This window comes from Piliocolobus tephrosceles, chromosome 14, assembly GCF_002776525.5.
Source record: "Piliocolobus tephrosceles isolate RC106 chromosome 14, ASM277652v3, whole genome shotgun sequence".
Classification (NCBI taxonomy): domain Eukaryota; kingdom Metazoa; phylum Chordata; class Mammalia; order Primates; family Cercopithecidae; genus Piliocolobus; species Piliocolobus tephrosceles.
In genome coordinates, this window is record NC_045447.1 from 47,723,147 (window position 1) to 47,746,011 (window position 22,865).

General features: G+C 42.5%; 1 protein-coding gene across 1 annotated transcript in view; it reads right to left on the bottom strand.

Moving 5' to 3' along the window:
* ACO1 (aconitase 1) overlaps positions 1-22,158 on the bottom strand; it is a 78,710-nt gene extending 56,552 nt beyond the window's left edge. The window contains exon 1 of the mRNA XM_023203910.3: positions 22,028-22,158. The gene's annotated coding sequence lies outside the window, so the exon portion shown is untranslated. The remainder of the gene's footprint in view (positions 1-22,027) is intronic.
* Between the last annotated feature and the right edge of the window lie 707 nt (positions 22,159-22,865).

The following is a 22,865-nucleotide window of genomic DNA, read 5'->3' on the forward strand; positions in this document are numbered from 1 at the left end:
ATTATACTTTAAGTTCTAGGGTACATGTGCGTAACGTGCAGGTTTGTTACATATGTATACATGTGCCATGTTGGTGTGCTGCACCCATCAACTCGTCAGCACCCATCAATTCATCATTTATATCAGGTATAACTCCCCAATGCAATCCCTCCCCCCTCCCTCCTCCCCATGATAGGCCCCATTGTGTGATGTTCCCCTTCCTGAGTCCAAGTGAGCTCATTGTTCAGTTCCCACCTATGAGTGAGAACATGCGGTGTTTGGTTTTCTGTTCTTGTGATAGTTTGCTAAGAATGATGGTTTCCAGCTGCATCCATGTCCCTACAAAGGACGCAAACTCATCCTTTTTTATGGCTGCATAGTATTCCATGGTGTATATGTGCCACATTTTCTTAATCCAGTCTGTCACTGATGGACATTTGGGTTGATTCCAAGTCTTTGCTATTGTGAATAGTGCCGCAATAAACATACGTGTGCATGTGTCTTTGTAGTAGCATAATTTATAATCCTTTGGGTATATACCCAGTAGTGGGATGGCTGGGTCATATGGTACATCTAGTTCTAGATCCTTGAGGAATTGCCATACTGTTTTCCATAATGGTTGAACTAGTTTACAATCCCACCAACAGTGTAAAAGTGTTCCTATTTCTCCACATCCTCTCCAACACCTGTTGTTTCCTGATTTTTTAATGATTGCCATTCTAACTGGTGTGAGATGGTATCTCATTGTGGTTTTGATTTGCATTTCTCTGATGGCCAGTGATGATGAGCATTTTTTCATGTGTCTGTTGGCTGTATGAATGTCTTCTTTTGAGAAATGTCTGTTCATATCCTTTGCCCACTTTTGGATGGGGTTGTTTGTTTTTTTCTTGTATATTTGTTTGAGTTCTTTGTAGATTCTGGAAATTAGCCCTTTGTCAGATGAGTAGATTGCAAAAATTTTCTCCCATTCTGTAGGTTGCCTGTTCACTCTGATGGTAGTTTCTTTTGCTGTGCAGAAGCTCTTTAGTTTAATTAGATCCCATTTGTCAATTTTGGCTTTTGCTGCTGTTGCTTTTGGTGTTTTAGACATGAAGTCCTTGCCCATGCCTATGTCCTGAATGGTACTACCTAGATTTTCTTCTAGGGTTTTTATGGTATTAGGTCTAACATTGAAGTCTCTAATCCATCTTGAATTAATATTCGTATAAGGAGTAAGGAAAGGATCCAGTTTCAGCTTTCTACTTATGGCTAGCCAATTTTCCCAGCACCATTTATTAAATAGGGAATCCTTTCCCCATTTCTTTTTTTTGTCAGGTTTGTCAAAGATCAGATGATTGTAGATGTGTGGCATTATTTCTGAGGGCTCCGTTCTGTTCCATTGGTCTATATCTCTGTTTTGGTACCAGTACCATGCTGTTTTGGTTACTGTAGCCTTGTAGTATAGTTTGAAGTCAGGTAGCATGACGCCTCCAGCTTTGTCCTTTTGACTGAGGATTGTCTTGGCAATGCGGGCTCTTTTTTGGTTCCATATGAACTTTAAAGCAGTTTTTTCCAATTCTGTGAAGAAACTCATTGGTAGCTTGATGGGGATGGCATTGAATCTATAAATAACCTTGGGCAGTATAGCCATTTTCACGATATTGATTCTTCCTATCCATGAGCATGGTATGTTCTTCCATTTGTTTGTGTCCTCTTTGATTTCACTGAGCAGTGGTTTGTAGTTCTCCTTGAAGAGGTCCTTTACATCCCTTGTAAGTTGGATTCCTAGGTATTTTATTCTCTTTGAAGCAATTGTGAATGGAAGTTCATTCCTGATTTGGCTCTCTGCTTGTCTGTTACTGGTGTATAAGAATGCTTGTGATTTTTGCACATTAATTTTGTATCCTGAGACTTTGCTGAAGTTGCTTATCAGCTTAAGAAGATTTTGGGCTGAGATGATGGGGTTTTCTAAATATACAATCATGTCATCTGCAAACAGGGACAATTTGACTTCTTCTTTTCCTAACTGAATACCCTTGATTTCTTTCTCTTGCCTGATTGCCCTAGCCAGAACTTCCAACACTATGTTGAATAGGAGTGGTGAGAGAGGGCATCCCTGTCTTGTGCCATTTTTCAAAGGGAATTTTTCCAGTTTTTGCCCATTCAGTATGATATTAGCTGTGGGTTTGTCATAAATAGTTCTTATTATTTTGAGGTACGTTCCATCAATACCGAATTTGTTGAGCGTTTTTAGCATGAAGGGCTGTTGAATTTTGTCAAAAGCCTTTTCTGCATCTATTGAGATAATCATGTGGTTCTTGTCTTTGGTTCTGTTTATATGCTGGATTACGTTGATTGATTTGCGAATGTTGAACCAGCCTTGCATCCCAGGGATGAAGCCCACTTGATCATGGTGGATAAGCTTTTGGATGTGCTGCTGAATCCGGTTTGCCAGTATTTTATTGAGGATTTTTGCATCGATGTTCATCAGGGAGATTGGTCTAAAATTCTCTTTTTTTGTTGTGTCTCTGCCAGGCTTTGGCATCAGGATGATGTTGGCCTCATAAAATGAGTTAGGGAGGATTCCCTCTTTTTCTATTGATTGGAATAGTTTCAGAAGGAATGGTACCAGCTCCTCCTTGTACCTCTGGTAGAATTCAGCTGTGAATCCATCTGGTCCTGGGCTTTTTTTGGTGGGTAGGCTATTAATTGTTGCCTCAGTTTCAGAGCCTGCTATTGGTCTATTCAGGGATTCAACTTCTTCCTGGTTTAGTCTTGGGAGAGTGTACGTGTCCAGGAAATTATCCATTTCTTCTAGATTTTCTAGTTGATTTGCGTAGAGGTGTTTATAGTATTCTGTGATGGTAGTTTGTATTTCTGTGGGGTCAGTGGTGATATCCCCTTTATCATTTTTTATTGCGTCTATTTGGTTCCTCTCTCTTTTCTTCTTTATTAGCCTTGCTAGCGGTCTGTCAATTTTGTTGATCTTTTCAAAAAACAAACTCCTGGATTCATTGATTTTTTGGAGGGTTTTTTGTGTCTCTATCTCCTTCAGTTCTGCTCTGATCTTAGTTATTTCTTGCCTTCTGCTAGCTTTTGAATGTGTTTGCTCTTGCCTCTCTAGTTCTTTTAATTGTGATGTTAGAGTGTCAATTTTAGATCTTTCCTGCTTTCTCTTGTGGGCATTTAGTGCTATAAATTTCCCTCTACACACTGCTTTAAATGTGTCCCAGAGATTCTGGTATGTTGTATCTTTGTTCTCATTGGTTTCAAAGAACATCTTTATTTCTGCTTTCATTTCGTTATGTACCCTGTAATCATTCAGGAGCAGGTTGTTCAGTTTCCATGTAGTTGAGTGGTTTTGATTGAGTTTCTTAGTCCTGAGTTCTAGTTTGATTGCACTGTGGTCAGAGAGACAGTTTGTTATAATTTCTGTTCTTTTACATTTGCTGAGGAGTGCTTTACTTCCAATTATGTGGTCAATTTTGGAATAAGTGTGATGTGGTGCTGAGAAGAATGTATATTCTGTTGACTTGGGGTGGAGAGTTCTATAGATGTCTATTAGGTCCGCTTGGTGCAGAGATGAGTTCAATTCCTGGATATCCTTGTTAACTTTCTGTCTCGTTGATCTGTCTAATGTTGACAGTGGAGTGTTGAAGTCTCCCATTATTATTGTATGGGAGTCTAAGTCTCTTTGTAAGTCTCTAAGGACTTGCTTTATGAATCTGGGTGCTCCTGTATTGGGTGCATATATATTTAGGATAGTTAGCTCTTCCTGTTGAATTGATGCCTTTACCATTATGTAATGGCCTTCTTTGTCTCTTTTGATCTTTGATGGTTTAAAGTCTGTTTTATCAGAGACTAGGATTGCAACCCCTGCTTTTTTTTGTTCTCCATTTGCTTGGTAGATCTTCCTCCATCCCTTTATTTTGAGCCTATGTATGTCTCTGCCTGTGAGATGGGTCTCCTGAAGACAGCAGACTGATGGGTCTTGACTCTTTATCCAGTTTGCCAGTCTGTGTCTTTTAATTGGAGCATTTAGTCCATTTACATTTAAGGTTAATATTGTTATGTGTGAACTTGATCCTGCCATTATGATATTAACTGGTTATTTTGCTCATTAGTTGATGCAGTTTCTTCCTAGGCTCGATGGTCTTTACATTTTGGCACGTTTTTGCAATGGCTGGTACCGGTTGTTCCTTTCCATGTTTAGGGCTTCCTTCAGGGTCTCTTGTAAGGCAGGCCTGGTGGTGACAAAATCTCTAAGCATTTGCTTATCTGTAAAGAATTTTATTTCTCCTTCACTTATGAAACTTAGTTTGGCTGGATATGAAATTCTGGGTTTAAAATTCTTTTCTTTAAGAACGTTGAATATTGGCCCCCACTCTCTTCTGGCTTGTAGAGTTTCTGCCGAGAGATCTGCTGTCAGTCTGATGGGCTTCCCTTTGTGGGTAACCCGACCTTTCTCTCTGGCTGCCCTTAAGATTTTTTCCTTCATTTCAACTTTGGTGAATCTGGCAATTATGTGTCTTGGAGTTGCTCTTCTGGAGGAGTATCTTTGTGGCGTTCTCTGTATTTCCTGAATCTGAATGTTGGCCTGCCCTGCTAGGTTGGGGAAATTCTCCTGGATGATATCCTGTAGAGTGTTTTCCAATTTGGTTCCATTTTCCCCCTCACTTTCAGGCACCCCAATCAGACGTAGATTTGGTCTTTTTACATAATCCCATACTTCTTGCAGGCTTTGTTCATTTCTTTTTCTTCTTTTTTCTTTTGGTTTCTCTTCTCGCTTCATTTCATTCATTTGATCCTCCATCGCTGATACTCTTTCTTCCAGTTGATCGAGTCGGTTACTGAAGCTTGTGCATTTGTCACGTATTTCTCGTGTCATGGTTTTCATCTCTGTCATTTCGTTTATGACCTTCTCTGCATTAATTAGTCTAGCTGTCAATTCTTCCACTCTTTTTTCAAGATTTTTAGTTTCTTTGCGCTGGGTATGTAATTCCTCCTTTAGCTCTGAGAGGTTTGATGGACTGAAGCCTTCTTCTCTCATCTCATCAAAATCATTCTCTGACCAGCTTTGATCCGTTGCTGGCGATGGGCTGTGCTCCTTTGCAGGAGTGGATGCGCTCTTATTTTTTGAATTTCCAGCTTTTCTGCCCTGCTTTTTCCCCATCTTTGTGGTTTTATCTGTCTCTGGTCTTTGATGATGGTGACGTACTGATGGGGTTTTGGTATAGGTGTCCTTCCTGTTTGATAGTTTTCCTTCTGACAGTCAGGACCCTCAGCTATAGGTCTGTTGGAGATTGCTTGAGGTCCACTCCAGACCCTGTTTGCCTGGGTATCAGCAGCAGAGGTTGCAGAAGATAGAATATTGCTGAACAGCGAGTGCACCTGTCTGATTCTTGCTTTGGAAGCTTCTTCTCAGGGGTGTACTCCACCCTGTGAGGTGTGGGGTGTCAGACTGCCCCTAGTGGGGGATGTCTCCCAGTTAGGCTACTCAGGGGTCAGGGACCCACTTGAGCAGGCAGCCTGCCCCTTCTCAGATCTCAACCTCGGTGTTGGGAGATCCACTGCTCTCTTCAAAGCTGTCAGACAGAATCGTTCGCGTCTGCACAGGCTTCTGCTCCTTTAGCTGAGCCCTGTCCCCAGAGGTGGAGTCTACAGAGACAGGCAGGTTTCCCTGAGCTGCTGTGAGCTCCACCCAGTTCGAGCTTCCCAGCGGCTTTATTTACCTACTTAAGCCTCAGCGATGGCGGGCGCCCCTCCCCCAGCCTCGCTGCTGCCTTGTGGTTAGATTGCCGCAGACTGCTGTGTTAGCAAGGAGGGAGGCTCCGTGGGCGTGGGACCCTCCCGGCCAGGTGTGGGATATAATCTCCGGTGTGCCGGTGTTACAGCGCAGTATTGGGGTGGGAGTTACCCGATTTTCCAGGTGTTGTGTGTCTCAGTTCCCCTGGCTAGGAAAAGGGACTCCCTTCCCCCTCGCGCTTCCCAGGTGAGGCAATGCCTCACCCTGCTTCAGCTCTCGCTGGTCAGGCTGCAGCAGCTGACCCGCACGGATTGTCCGGCACTCCCGAGTGAGATGACCCCAGTACCTCAGTTGAAAATGCAGAAATCACCGGTCTTTTGTGTCGCTTGCGCTGGGAGACTGAAGCTGTTCCTATTCGGCCATCTTGCTCCGCTGACAGTGTTTTTAAGCAAAGTATTTGCTTTTAAATTGTAAATACCTCTGAAGGTTTTTAACAATTAATGGTATTAATCCTGTGGATGAACTTTCTGAAAGTCTAGAGACGAGGATATATTTTTTTCTCTTTTCTAGTCATAGAGGCCTGGTAGGTAACAGTTCCGGTGTATCACAGTCTTTTGGTGCTTCTGTGATGTTAGTTCTATCATTACTCACTAAAACTTCCATGTGTTTCAGAATTGCAGAGAACTGACAGCTAAACTTTGGGAAAACAACTTAAGTTTAGGTTTTTGATGATCTGCCCTGGGTGCCACTTTTTTCCAAAAGACACAGTAAGGGCAAATCAATTTTACTGACACAATATTGAATATACAATCCCTTACTCAGATTCAAGATAAAAAACGTTAGTAAAGGTTCACATTAAAGGATATGAGAATTTTAAAGTTGCAAAATAATATATGTATGTATATACTAGGATCTGATTTAAGTGAAAAAAAAAAATTCAAGACCATTAGTGTATAGTCATTCATACACACACACCATTGCATATGCAAATGTGCAAAAAAGAAAGACATAAAGTTAACATGGATTACAAATAGAATAACACATTGTATATAAGGGAGACTTTAGCTTTCTATGTTTTATACCCCTGTATTATTCAAATTCTATTTTTGATAAGCATGCATTCATTTACTACTTCTTAAAACACTGGAGCAGTCATTTAAACTTTGTACATAAATACCTATATTAGCATCTCTATAAAATGAGAACTTGACTTCAGCAATAACCTTTGAAAGAAAGATAGAATTGTTCATAAAGTTCCTGGAACTACAAATGCAGGTCTTTCTTTAATAATGACTGGTGAAGATGTATTTAAATTTATGACTATAACTCCAGATAAAGTCCACTTTGCTCCCCTCAATATGTTCTTTGATATCTACCAACAGAGAGAAAGAGCTGTGAAGAGAATCCCTGAATGGCTCAAATTTAGCCTTAGATGAACAGTGCCACACCTCATTTGAGTGAAACAGGCTAATCCAAGTGGGGCCTTCCCTTCCCACCCCATCCCCAGCTCCCTTTCCAATCTCAGCAGGATACCAAATTGATTACTGAACCGCATCTTCTTGGGTAGTGACAACTTTAAAAAATATTACACTAAGAAATAGATATGGCCAGGCACAGTGGCTCACGCCTGTAATCGCAGCACTTTAGGAGGTCGAGATGGGCGGATCACCTCAGGTCAGGAGTTCGAGACCAGCCTGGCCAATGTGGTGAAACTCCCTCTCTACTAAAAGTACAAAAATTAGCCGGGTATGGTAGCATACACCCCAGCTACTCGGGAGGCTGAAGCAGAAGAATTATTCAAACCCGGCAGGCGGAGGTTGCAGTGAGCCAAGATCACGCCATTGCACTCCAGCCTGGGTGACAGAGCGAGACTCCATCTCAAGAAAAAAAAAAGAAAAAGAAATTGATGCTCACTGTAGAAACAACAGAAAATGCAGGTGAGCAAAAAGAACAAAATCAAATCCTTTGTAATATCATGATTTAGAGTTTCATTTACCATAACTTTTAAATGCATTTGAATTTTTCAAAAAAAAATGGACTAGACCTCACATTGTTTTGCAAATTGCTTTTTTTCCACTCAACAATAAACCTCAAATATCTTAATAGGACAATCGTGTGATTTTTACAGTACTTTTAACTATACCATAAACATCTATCCTTTAGATATATAACAATTTCCCTATTATTAAAATACTTAGGTTGTTTCCAAGTACTAGCATTCAAACAATGATGCCTTGCATACTCACATCGTTAGTAGGTCCTTAAATCACTTCTTTTAAACAAATTTCTAGCTTTCAGTTCCTAGAAGAGAGCTGAGTGAAAGGATCTGCACATCACCAGGATGCCTGGAAAAGGCTGTACCAATTTTACGACCCTTCTCTGAGGCAGTGAGCGGAGGTACTCGAACCAGGCAACCAAATTCATATTTACCGTTTGCTAAGTTGAGACATTAAAAAGCCAATCTTGGCATTTCTTTAATAGTTAGTTAAATTGAGTAATTTTCCATCTGTCTGTTAGACATCTAAATTTCTTCTTTTGTAAACTGCCTGTCTGCCAAACAGGTCAAACTGAGTAACACTAAGATGACCTCTGCTGATCAAATGTTCTCATCTCCAAGGGGATTTAACTGAGCTATTAATGTGGAAATGCCTCAGTTCTGTAACTCTGGAGAGACCGAAACTGTCTTTGGCCTCTACTTGGTCTTGAGATATGGTCTACAACATCTCCCTTTATGTGAATGACAAACAGCCCTAAAATCTGTCGACAATTTGACCCCATGCTTGGGTGCACTGTGAGCCTAGTGAACTACAGCAAAGAAAGGGGATGATTATCTTAAATCATGGACAAAATCCTATTTGGGGCAGTACATTTTGCTCATGAGTAACTCTACATTAAAATTTAAATATTAGGTTGGCAGCTATTTTCTTTCAGCATTTAGAAATATCAATCTGGGTTGACGCAGTGGCTCATGCCTGTAATCCCAGCAATTTGGGAGGCCAGCGTGGGTGGATTGCTTGAGCCCAGGAGTTTGAGACCAGCCTGGGCAATATAGCAAGACCATGTCTCTACAAAAAAGTGAAAAAACTAGCCAGTCATGGTGTCCCACACCTGTAGTCCCAGCTACTCGGGAGGCTGAGGTGGGAGGATCGCTGGAGCCTGGAAGATTGAGGCTGCAGTGAGCTGTGATTGTGCCACTCCACTGCATTCCAGTCTAGGTAACAGAGCAAGACTCTGTCAAAAAAGAAAAAAGAAAAAAGAGAAATTCCGAACCCTGGCAGCAATCCTTGCAAACAGGTTTTGTGAGGGAGACTGCACATAGCATATGGATAGATGCTAAACCATCACTCTTGCTAGAAAACCATGTCAGACCATACACCCACCCAGCTGACAGGGAGTGATTCAACAGTAGCATTCAAGAGGAGTGCTATGTGATGATGTTTATCTATCATAGCCAGATTTGTAGAGATGTTTGGAACAGTCGACTTACTTTAAGCTAAATGCCAAGGATCAGAAAAAATAAGATTCTCCTTTTAGGGTCGCCATCCCATCTTTGGAATATATAAGTCTATGAATTTGCTACTTGTGTTATCAAAGTTTAATTTTCCTAAGATAATTAAATATTATACTTAATTACCTTATGATATAGACAGAGGCATAGATATTAATGGGCTCTACAAGCAAGCACAGGATTTCCACACAGCAGCAGGAGGAGCACAGGAGACGAATAAACCCAGGCAGCAGAACTGTCAGTAGTGGGCTGGAGAGGATGAGGGTTTGTTTTTTTTTGTTTGTTTGTTTGTTGTGGGGGTACATATCAGTTTTCAGGGGAGCTTATATAGTTTGAAAGAGCCTTCAGACAATCAACTGAGAATCATCTTTCTAAATTTAATCATCTAGTCTAAAGTACTGGCAGCACATCCCCCGATCCTTTTTTTGGGCTATCTAAAGACACATAAAAGTGGACTTAAAAAAATCTACGCAAACAAGAGAAAAAGATTTCTCCTGTATTTTATGTGGTTTGCCCATCTGTTTTCGTCTCTTCCCACACCTTCTGAAATATACCTGTCTTGAAATGCCATGGCTTCCAACTCTAAAGTCAAAGTACTATCACTGCATCTCTAAGGTTCACTGAAGTTCATTAAAAAGGTTAGCTATATTTCATTTCTGTTTAAACAGAAATTAATTGGCCCCACTCCCAAACTAACTTTTGTGTATCTAAACATCATGCTACTTATAAACAATATTTTTGTCAAAAGTAAAATTCCAAGGATATCTATGTGAATATAAACAACACTGAGCTCAGAATCATCATGGCCAGCAATATCACCAAGGCTTGTTAACTGGGTTCTTTCATAAGAGAGCTAGAAATATTAATTCTTTGTTTTATTTAATGTGGATGCATCTGGGAAACTGCACTAAATATCTCTGAATTTTCCAAGAAACCAGGTCATCTCTTCAATTATTTTAGCTGGTCATAAAACAAAAACCTCTTCAATGTGATACTTGTAACTAGAAAAACTTTGAAGGAGAAGTCATATGAGCAATTATCTATTTTTTGGAGAGAAACTGGGGGAAAAAGAGTGGTGCAGAAAGAATGGATTTAACAATATAACCACATATGTCAACACGTTTTTCTTGAGCACTAAGTATGTGCGAGGCACACCATATGCTACAGAGAGGAACAAAATTCTGCCTCTCTATCAGAAAGCTTTGCCATCTCAGAGCAGCTTGTCTCTTCTTGCTCAAATTTTAAGTTAGTGGTCTATTTTCATTCAGTCTTGTCTCATCCTGGATAACTAACCAGAATGTGCTATATACATGTCAAGATTAAAAAAAAAAAATTAAATGGTCTTTAAATTATGGTTTTATTTTGAATTAGCCATAAAACTTTTCTGTGCCTCAGTTTCCCAATCTATAAATAAGGTTGGTTAATGATCTAAAAAGTCCGTTCTAAGTGAAAAAAATTCAACGATTCATTCATTCACATTTATGTTAACTGTCTTTTATGTGCCAGGAACTGTTTTAGGTCCTGAAGATACATCAGGGAACAACAGAGACAGAGTCCCTGCCCTCATAGTACTTCCGTTTTAATGGAAGGAGACAAACTAAACAAATAAATAAATATACAAACAGAATGTCAGATGGTGACCCATTCTATGGATAAAACAGGGCAAGAACAGTAGAAAGTACAGGGGCTGTGGGGAGTGTCAGTGATCAAAGAAGGCCTCACTGATGTTCAGCCACTGTGCCATCCAGGGAGGGGTAAGCTCACGTGCAAAGGTCCTGAGGTGGGGGCATGCCTGGTGGGTCTAAGGAAGGCCAAGGAGACCAGGGTGAGTGAAGGCAAATAAGGGGAAGACAGAAAAGGCAAAAGGTTGCAGGAGCCAGACCACATGAGGCTCTTCAGCCAATTCTGATGTTGGAAATCTACACTTTAAGCCAGGTGTACAGCTAGATGTTTGTAGTGTATCAAAGTCCCTACTGTGAGGACTTTGATAAAGACAGTAATAAAGTAGCCACAGTAGGGACTTTGATAAAGACTAACTACAAAGCCCTAACTGTATATCTGGTTTGGACTGTAGATTTCCAACATTAAAAATTCATTAAAGTTTGATATGAAATTAACTCATATATGAAAATATTAGATTGCACTTAAAAAGTAGTTACTTCCTCAAGTCTAACCCTGTTTCCCTGAATTTCATTATTAAGTAACACTGGAAATTCTCAGGATGTATCACAAAAATGATCATGACTCACTTGGCAGATGTGCACAGCCACTGCCAAAAACAACAGGACTTGGGGAGCCAGGGCCATGCTATAACAATGCCTGACCAGGCAGCCCCTGCCTCTTGAGAGCTTCCCCAGTTCTGGGCTCACTGACCAAGAGGGGGCAGAGCATCACATGCAACTCTTGAAGAGAAAGACTTAACACATCCTGTAAGCTCGTTTTAAATTAGTTGCAGCAGCACGAACTCAATGGAAATATTCACTTTTACTTTTTAGTGTCACTGTGGGCCAATATAAGCAGAGTTTCATAAAAAGTCTTGGTGAACTTCGACATTTATAAATTCCAGAGACAGGCTGAGAAAGAAAGTCACCAAGGGGTCATGAAACATTTGGCAAGAAAGTAAAGGAAGAAGTGGGGACATCGTCCTGAGAACCCGGCATCTGACCCTGCCCTGAGCCTGACCTCATCCTCTCCTCCTTGAGGTCTTCCTCAGCCCCTTCTCAGAATGTGGGCCCCCTACCCTGCAGCTCCCCATGGTCACCAGTGGGGTGTAGTACATGACACCTGCAGAGACCCCAACTAAGCCCTACTGCATCTAAGTTTTTTGGTTTGTTGGTTTGTTTTTTTGAGATACGGTCTCACTTTGTCACCCAGCCTGGAGTGCAGTGGCACAATCTTGGCTCACTGCAACCTCTGCCTCCCAGGTTCAAGTGATTCTCTGGCCTCAGCCCCTGGAGTTGCTGGGATTACAGGTGCCCACTGCCACGCCTGGCTAATTTTTGTATTTTTAGTAGAGACGGGGTTTCACCATGTTGGCCAGCTGGTCTCAAACTTCTGACCTCAAGCGATCCATCCATCTCGGCCACCCAAAGTGCTGGGGTTATAGGTATGAGCCACCACATGCAGCCTGCATTTATGTTTTAAGAGGAGAAGTAGTGGGTGGAGACAACTGTACTTTCAAAAAAAAGTATTACAAAGCAGGTCCAGTTGAGATCCAATCTAGAAAGCTGCATGATTTCCTCAGGCTCCTGAACTCATTTCACAGATTGTGGCAGTGAACTTTTCTAACTCGAACTTTAGGAATTAGGAATTAGAAAAAAAGGACGTCGGGCCGGGCGCGGTGGCTCAAGCCTGTAATCCCAGCACTTTGGGAGGCCGAGGCGGGCGGATCACGAGGTCAGGAGATCGAGACCATCCTGGCTAACACGGTGAAACCCCGTCTCTACTAAAAAAAATACAAAAAACTAGCCGGGCGAGGTGGCGGGCGCCTGTAGTCCCAGCTACTCTGGAGGCTGAGGTAGGAGAATGGCATAAACCTGGGAGGCGGAGCTTGCAGTGAGCTGAGATCTGGCCACTGCACTCCAGCCTGGGTGGCAGAGCGAGACTCCGTCTCAAAAAAAAAAGAAAAAAGAAAAAAGAAAGAAAGGACGTCACCACAAGAGACTGGGTGTCTGGCTGCCAGAGGTCTTATAGGGCCATCTTTACCTTTGTGAATTCACCAAGTGTCTGAGGCCAACTATCCCCACCCCCTCACCAACCTGCTCTCATCAGGGCTGACTGAACTCAGGGATTACGACTCATGCTAATAAAATTCTCAGAGCTCAATATGTAAACCCATATATTTACTGATTTTACTTAAGAAAGGCAACTGTCAGGAGGACCTGAGGCTCCTATTTCTGACCAGCACATTCCTTCCCCGCAGCAGGATAGAAGGACATTGGGAGCTGCAAATCTGAAGCCAGATGCAGGCGTGCTGAGAGAGGGAACTGGAACACAAACCCAAGTCCATCAGACTGCAGAGACCAACTCTGAAGCAGCTGCTTCCATCCCAGTGACTCCCACAATGGCATGGCTGCTCTATTTCATTGGGTTGAAGGAATGACAAATACTAAAGCAGCATTAGACCTTGATACTTCTGAGACCTGGGCCTTTCTACATTGTCTGTGGGAAGGGACTGGTGTGGATTCATACATACACATGACATTTACAGACCTGGAATGAAGGGATAAAGTCCCCATCCTCCTTCAGATGCTCAGACTGAAACGGAGACTGTGCAGGACAAATCAGAACATCATGCAGCCCATGCTACAGGTGTGGTGGATGACAGCTGATAAAGAACCATCAGGGGAAAGCACCTAATCCAACATCAGAGCATCGGAGGGGGACAGAAAGGCTTCCAGGAAGAGAGGTGACACCATGCATAAACCTCCCAGAATTACACAGAGGTAGGGAGTCACTGAAAGAGGAAGCTGGCAGATGAAACAATACATTAAAGGCAAAAAAGTGTGACACTGCGGGAATCATGCAGTTATTGCACATGAATAAGGTACAAGGTACATGTTGGGGAGAGCTAAGAAACAAGGGATGGAGCAAGGTCCAGGTTGCTGCAAGGTTTGAATTTTTACCAAAGGTAAAGAGGCACCATTAAAGGATTCTGAGCTGCAATCTTTAAGACCAGATTTGATTTTCAGAGATCATTCTGGTAGGGGTGTAGACCGACTCAGGGAAAGGATGCCAGACTGGTGTCAAGGAGGCAGGTTACGGTGCTATTACAGTCATCAAGACAAGGCAATGAGGAGGTACAGGAGGGAACAAATTCAGGGAGAGTTACGAAAGCAGGACAGGCTGGGGTAGGTAAGGAAAAAAGAGAGGTATCAAATAGCTTCTATGTTTCTCATTTGGGCAAACTGGCAGAGCAAATGAACAAGATGGGAACTGGGATGTTGTTTTTAGACATGGTGGATTTGGGATAAGATGTCCAGTGGGCAGGGGCATATATGGGCCTGGAACTTAGCAGGCTGGACTGGGACAGAAGCTGGGAAGAACAGCAGCAATGTTCAGACATTATCCCATGCGTGCCAGGTCATTTTAGAAGCTCAGCAGCCTGGAGACATGTGATGAGTACCTGTGGGACGCCACGCATCTAATCCAATTCCTCTAATGCAGACCCTTGGCAACTCTGTAACAAGGGCATCACCATCCCATTTTACATGAGAGAAGACAGGATCTGAGAGGTTAAGTATCTTGCCATGGTCTCATGGCTGGTAAGTGACCAAACTGGGAGTCAAACTCAGGCTCCTGATGTCAGAACCAACTCTCTTGCAACACGCCCCTCCCAACAGGCTGCACAAACGATATCATTTTACAGTCATTTAACATATTGAGATCCAAAAAAGCAAATGCATTTAAAAAAAATAAATCTAATTTTAAAACAATCTCCAAGCTCTAAAGCACATATATGGGGACAAGATGGTAAACTTCACGTTCCCTAAAACATCCTTGATTTTGGCAATATTTGTATGATAGATAACTTTTAAAGAAAGGGTTGATGTAAATAATACAGGCATTATCCGCACTTAGGAAGAGACTGATTTCTTATCTAAGAAAATAAGGGTTTATGAAACATAACATCCTTAAAACCAATCCTGAAGCTAGTTTTGATTCTGCCATTAATACAAAATTGTACCTTTCAAATGTCTGCCCAGCATAGCTCTTGTACATAGCAGATTCTTGGCAATGGCTTATATGTCTTATCTGTTCTAAACCAAAAATTCAAACCTGGTGATCATGTAGGAGGATACTTTCCTAGACTGACACCTCTTCTTTATGAACTATGCCACAACTTGCAACTTGCTTTGTAATTCCACAATAGCAGTTATAGAAAGGATGATGAGGATGTTGAATAATTAAGTGCTCCATACATGTCTATTTCGTTAGCAGTGGCCCAGGCAAATTATGCTATCCCAAGATGGGCTTGCCCAGGATTCTCCTTAGATCAAGACAAGAGAATGAGAGAGAACCACACCAGCAGTCATGTACAGACAGCCTTACTAATTCTTCCAAGGTGGATTAATTTTTGACACCAAAGATAACAGAACATGAGGAATCTGAGGAACAACTGGCTCCGAGAGTGTGATATTGTTTCAATAGGCCTATGGCATTAAGGGGCACAAGAACCTGTTCTGTCTCCCAAAGACAGGCTTAGATGCTTCTGCATCTTCACATATTTGCAACATCTAATCCCAAAGACTCTTGGTTTCCAATTGATTCTTAAAGTCAGTCTTTGCCACTTGCTGCTGAGGGTAAGATTTCCTCTATATTCTTAAACCTCAGTTTACTTCTTTGCAGATTTTAGGTAACAATGTCTGTCTGCACTGCTCTGCCCAGATGACAAGGGCTGCTGGGATAATTAAACAAGGTAACACACGAAAGCACTGCATATTCTGGGAACTATATCCCCATGAGTCACCATAATTCATGAGATTGCTATTGACTTACCTATGGTAAGTGCTAAATGTAGCCTGTTTCTTTTACTGAAGATTTAAATATACATTTTAAAACAAGTATTTAAAATACAGTCAAGAATCACTCTTATCCATACACGTGACCCAGTATTATTCAGTTTTATTTTTTCAGGTCTTTCTCCTGGTGGGGGGCAGGGAGTGCGAGGGGATGCAGTCTACGATTAGAGAAGACCCAAAGGCTCCAGATATATTTGTAAAAAAAATGACAAAAGATCATTGAAAACATTTTCTTTTTAGAAAGCTACCTTTTTATATTGGCTCGAATTTAAGACTCAAAAATGGCTCAAATTTAAGACTCTTTTCACCACGATTCTTTAAAATCTTTGAAAATCCAAACAAGTGAAAGAAAATTTTCTCAGTCCAGGTCATATTTGAACATTTTTCTTTTAATGTGAAATAGATTTCTTTTATTCTCAAAATTTTTCTCCAGTGAACTTAATCAACTCAAATTATTTTAGCATGTATTTCCTGAGTATCTTCTTTGCAGTATGCATTGCCAAACACCATAGAAGAAAAAAAGATAGGCACACATTCCTTCTCTTATTTGAAGATGGCAATCTAACAAGGAGACTAAGATAGGCACACAAATAAAATAGGATAAGGGGCATAAGAAAAGTCAAAGGAAAGAGACAGCTACAACTGGGAGTCAAGAAAGGCTTTACAGAGAACTAGGAAGTGGAAGATGAATTTAGATGCATAGGCAGAGTAAAGAGCAAATAACAAAGTAGAGAAACAGGATAGCAGAGCAAGTGTTCAGGGACTGCTCAGCAGTTCAGTATGGCTGACAGCAGGGCAGAACAGTTTTAAGATTTTTGCTACAGCAGTCAATACATGCTTATTCCTAAAAGACCTAATAAGTGATTCTCATTAATTTATGTAGTCGCAGATGAAGATGCCAACTCTTGCCAGAGGGAGAAAGAGATGACGTTGAAGAAAAGTATAGGAGAGGGGCCAGGCGCAGTGGCTCATGCCTGTAATCCCAGCACTTCAGGAGGCCGAGGCAGGCGGATCACCTGAAGTAAGGAGTTCGAGACCAGCCTGGCCAACATGGTGAAACCCCCATCTCTACTAAAAACAAAAATTAGCTGGACGTGGTGGTGCACGTGTGTAATTCCAGCTACTTCGAGGTTGAGACAGAAGAACTGCTTGAACCCGGGAGGTGGAGGTTGGAGTGAGCTGAGGTTGTGATACTGCACTCCAGCTTGGATGACAGTGAGATGCTGTCTCAAAGAGAAAAAAAAGGTATAGAGGAAACAAAATCGGCCAATTATCACTGTCCACAGTCATTGAGACTGAGGGTTTATACTCTCCTCTCCACTTTGCATGTCTGAGATTTTCCATTAAAAATAAGAGAAAAGGAGAAAAAAAAAGAAATGAAGGCCAGTTGATCTAGGGAGACGGTCAGCTGATAGGGCCAGTCAACTGAAGTGAGAGGGCAGGCCGAGGTCAGACAGACTCTACAGGGGAAGCAGACACAGCACAATGTGACTATGTGGTCAATGTGCCTGTTTTTCGGTTCCCTGGGCCTCACACTCCTCACATTTCTCACTGCGAGAGAGTAGCTGGGGTCTGCCACCAGGTAAGCTGGTGGTAAGACTGTCTAAGAAAGATGGAAGAACTGTCCTCAACATACCAGGTGTAAACATACTGTAGAGGTTGATTTTGGTAATGTCAAATGTAATATTTATTCATGCTTGAAAACCCCGATAAGCTAAAGTGAAGAAAATCTAAAAAGCAACTGTGCTCTATCACCAAGAGAAAAGCACTCAATGTTTTGGCGTATCTGCTGCCTTTGTACATGCAGGGAGGGGCACACGTGTACATATATGCACATGCTTTCTCTACTCAGAAATACAGAATCACAGGGAAATACTGCTGTGTAACATGCTTTTTTAGTTTAAAAACTATACAATAGCATTTTGTAACACCAGTGTAAAGGCTGCATAATAGCTTGCTAAGGAACACTTTGACCTAGTATTTCTAACCCTGGACAAAAGTCAAACGTTAATACTGTTAAACAAAACGTTTTGACTTGAGAGGCTCTCTCTTATTTTGTTAATATATACTAATATTATGTATACAAGTTCAGAGCTATGACAAAGTAATTTTTTTTTAATTGGGGGAGGAGGATGGTGGCAACATTCCTATCAAATAACTCTATTTTCCTTCCAAAAGTACAGGTTGTTGAGATTTTAGGTTTTTTAGGTTGTAAAAGCAATATATGAATGCTACAGGCTATTCTCCCTTATAAGATAGGCACATATCTGGTATTATGAAAAGTAACAAAAGTCCTCTGGCTTCCTGCTACCTCATTCCACTGCCCAGAACTGGCTACTGGTCTGTCTTCTAAACATTCATGACGCTACTTTAAATACATGGAATGGAATATGTAATGACACATGCACACAACTTATGTACACTTAGATATATAAATATGCACACACACAGGTATACACACACAGTGTACTCTACAATGTATCATATACATATACAACGAGGATTTTTTTTTTTTTTTTTTTTGAGATAGGGTGTTACTCTATTGCCCAGGCTGGAGTGCCGTGACACAGTCATGGCTCACTGCAGCCTGGACCACCCAGGTGATCTTCCTGCCTCTGCCTCCCAAGTAGCTGGGACTACAGATATGTGCTACCATACCTGGCTATTCTTTTTTTTCTGTATTTTTGGTAGAGACAGGGTTTCGCCATGTTGCCCAGGTTGGTCTTGAACTCCTGGGCTCAAGTAATCTGGCCTCTCTGAAAGTGCTGAGATTATAGGCGTGAGTCACCATGCCTAGGCCTTTCCATCCTTTTTTAACATTTCCTTTGTCTCTGCCCCTGGAATCAAGATAGCTCTTAGAGACACTACTAGTTTTTGCATAATGATACGCAAAATTCACACAATGGGTTAGACTGCAGGTCCATCCATCCCAGCATAATATCTAAGATGGCTTCAGGGAGGGAGTTGGGAGTAAGACCCACATGTGGCTCTGTCCTCCAAACTTGACCACACTCGGCCTTTCTTTAAACAACCTACTATGGAGTCTTCTATGATTGATTCCAAATCCTCTACAGTTACTACTGCCTGTTACATCCATCTTGGAGACTCAAGTTTCTGGTATTCATGCATAAAGTCCTGAAGAATCTCCTTTTCCATAAAACTATCTCTTTGAAACATGGTTCTTGTTCTGATAGGCTAGGTCAGGAGTCTGCAAATTAAGGCCAGCACTTGTTTTTGTAAATCAAGTTTGACTGGAACACAGCCATGCTCATTTGTTTGCATATTGTCTATTGCTGCTTTCATGCTTCAACAGCAGAGCTGAGTAGCTGCAATAGAAACTGTATAACCATAACCCAAAAAGCCTAAAATATTTCACTACCTGTCCCTTTACATAAAAAGGTTGCTGATCTATATTTTAGAATATGATGAAAACATATTTTTTTCTTATCAAAAATTTTAGAGGACTTGAATCATACACCCTATATCTAGGATCTTTGTCTAGACTAAAGAGTCTGTTTTCTAAGAAAACAAACAAACCAAAAGCACCTTGGCTCAGACAATAGCAGTGTCAGCTGGCAAAGGTTTAATAACTTGAATTCCAGGAGGAAAAAAAAGCTCTGATGTAGTATTTGCTGATTTCCGTGGTGTAATTATTCCCACCATGGCTTATTTCAATCTAAAAAAAGGTGTTGCCACTGAACACGGAATTAAGAAGAGATATGCACAAATGCTAGTATAAGTGCCTTGGGACACTTACTATCAATGGCCTAACTCCTCATTTTAAAGTCAAAGACATTGAGACCCAGAGAAGGTGTCTTAACCTGAGGCTGGCCCAGTGACTGGCACCAGGTTGGAGGTAATTTCCCTATGAGTCTGGCTGCCTCCCAGGAAATTACTTCCTGGGAAGTAATATAGAAGGAAGAGTGGGGGAAAGAAGGAAAAGGAAGTTCTTTGCCAGGTACGTGGTGATACGCGTTGCTTTTTATCATCATCTCCACAGTGTGGGACTCTGGTTTCTTTAGCACATGGCTCTGAAGCACACTTTAGGTAGGGGGTACTGCTCTTCACACAGGACCAGCTTTCATGTACACTCTCTGACAATAGACTATCTCAATTAACCAGCAGTTATCTAAGCTTCAGACCATAAATGCCAGAAAGACAGGGACTGACTGCATCTTTTGTGCTCACTACTTTCCTGGCATCCAGCACATAACTGGACACATGAGAAAGAGGTGGCCAACAAAAATTTACTGAAAGAAAGAAGGAATGAGACCCCACCACCAAAGTGGAATTTTTTAAAACAAAGAACACAGCACAGCAGGTGCTCAGAGTTTAGATCCCATTTCCTTCTCCTGTGGACTTCTCCTTCTCACCTGTGGACTCTGCCACACACACAACATGCTCATGTGCATGCAACACTTCTCAAGTATCGGCCGTAGCATTTAAACTAATCTATCAGAGCACAAGAGGCTCTATGGATGAAGGAACAAAAGGGAGGATGGAGTTAGAAAATTTCTTCGTCCCATATATATACACGTAACATCTGTCTTGAACTTGTTCTGACAAGGCACGAAGCTAAGGAAAGAGTCCCATGAAGGACCTCACCTACCACACTGCAGGATGGTGGAAACTGCTTTTTGACAGGGGCTGAGGAAGCATCACTCAGAGTGATACACCTCTGAAAGCGGAAAGTGAAAGAACATCAAGACAGGGAATCATTATTCCAATAAACTCAAGGCTAATAACGATGTAACTGCAAACAACAATGAACACGTGCAAGGGAAGGCAAAAGCATGCCTCCCTGTTCTTTGGGAAATAACTTCCTGACTACTTGGTAACTGTCACACGAACCCCTACAAACTTGGCACGGTCTCCCCATTGGTACTTTTCTGAGCCCACAGGTCCTGTTTGCCACATCACTGTTGTAATCCTGATGGACACAGGTCAGTTCTGCAGGCACAGAAACAACCAAAGGCATGTATGAGGTCGTGCTGACTTTTCAGGAGGCTGGCAAGGTTCATCACAGCCTCACAGGGGACCTAGTACATGGTTTCCAAAGTGAGATCAAACTTGGTTCCAGATACCAGAAGTTGACACTGTCCACGGCATGGGGTGGTGAGTGTTCCCATTCAGAGGAAGGATCATAAACAAGAAGCAGGCCCAATGAATGAAGCCTCTGAAGCATCCTCAAAGTGTGGTGCAGAGAACTCCTAGGGATCTCCAAGGTCAAAAACCACTTTCATAGTAATAAAACGTTACTCGCTTTTTTTCACTCATGCATTTTCAGGAGTATACAATGGAGGTCTCAAGAGGCTACATGATATGCGATACTGCAACAGACTGCAGAAGCAGCTATCAGAATCCAGCTGTCTTCAATTATGCTTGACATCAAAGAGATTTGCAAAAATGTAAAACAATGCCATTCTTCTCAATAATTTTCTGTTTTGGAAAATATAGTTCTTTTTCATAAAAATAGGCAATATTAAGATATAATTAGCTCATTATTCTTTTTAAATGAATTATTAAATATAGTACAAATTTCTGTCTTACACATTATAAATATGGATAGATATAATTCACATAAAAGCTCCTTAAGATACTAATTTTTAGGAGTGTAAAGGGGTACTGAGTCCCAAAAAAGTTTGGGGACTTCTGTCCTAGAGATTGTCCCTCAGGGAAGAGAGTTATGTGTGTTGCAAGAAGTAAGATGCCATTACGACGTGCTAGCTAAATGTGGAAAAAAATGACTTGGTCATAACTGCAGCCCAAGCTCCTTTCTGGATCTCTGAATCTATCTGGGTGGGCTCTGTGTTCAAGCCTCCCACGTAAGGGTCTCTTCCCCCTCATCCCGTTTTCCCTTTACCCCTTGGAGTGCATTCCCGGATCTGCCCGCACAACTTTAGCAAGCGTTTCCCTACCCAGCTAGCCGGGCCTCGCTCGGCGATGACTCCCAGTGCGGGCCTCACAGCCTCGGGGTTAGGACTCCCAGGATCAGCCGCACACCCTAGGCAAGGACTTTCAGGACAGCACGCACAGCCAAGGCCAAGAGAGTCTAGGAAAGCCATTTTCAATCCCTGGTCCCTCTCTTCGACATGACATAGACTGGGGACTGGGGGGACGTCAGTCGCCAGAAACACGTCCCCGATTCTCCTCTCAGCCTCCATAAGCTCGCCTCCAAGTCCCCCGGGCCGCACTGCCTCGGGCACCTCGGTAAAGGCCCGCACCGACTCCCGAGGGATACAGGGTGGATGGCGCTCCCGTCTGGGGAGGTGGTCGGGCAACGCTGGTACTCACCTCCGACTGCACGGTGGGGCTCCCGCGACCGGCGCACCAGACCCAAGGAGCGGGACGCGTTCCCGTGCGCTGCGCGGTTTCAGCTGCCGCCTCCACGCTCCGCCCCCTCTCGCCCCCCGGGCCGCCGCGCGATGGGCGGAGCAGGGGCGGGACTGGCGGGCAGAGAGCCGAGGAAGGGGCGGAGCCTGCGGGCGCCCCCGCGGGCCCGGAGGACTTCGCCCGGGGCAGGAGTCGAGGGTTGCGAAAGGCTCCTCCGTAGGATGTGGGAGGGCTGATCCCTCCGCCCGGTACGCTTCTGCCAGCCTGAGACCTGGGACCAGGGTGTCTGTTGCTCACTTTGGGGCTTAGTATGTGACTGTCCAGCCGGCGTTAGGAAGTGACCAAAGGGTAGGGAAGAAATGGAATTATTTAAAAAACACGATTTGGCCATAACTGCAGAGGTTTCATGTACGTGTGGTCACTTCGCCCGCCTCCCTTCTCAGTTTGTCCGTCCCTACCCTACCCACCCTCTCCACCCTCGCCTTAATTCTTTGCGCAAAGTCTGCCAAGTGGGCATCGGAGTCACGCTGTCAGAGTAGGACTTCAACATTTCCGTGGCAAAAGTTCTATGTGTAGATTTCCTTGGACATGTAACAACACTTTCTAATACACGATGTTCCCCGATCTGAAGTCAGAAAAATGGCTGGGAGATGGCACCAAGTGGACTTTCACAAGACCTGCTTTTCATGTTGGTTGGAGTTTTGCCCTTTTGGGTGAATGTGAGTTCAAAGAAGTGATTAGATCTTTCTAGATAAAAGGTGGTGAGTTTTTCCCGCCCAAATTATTTGGAAAGTTACTG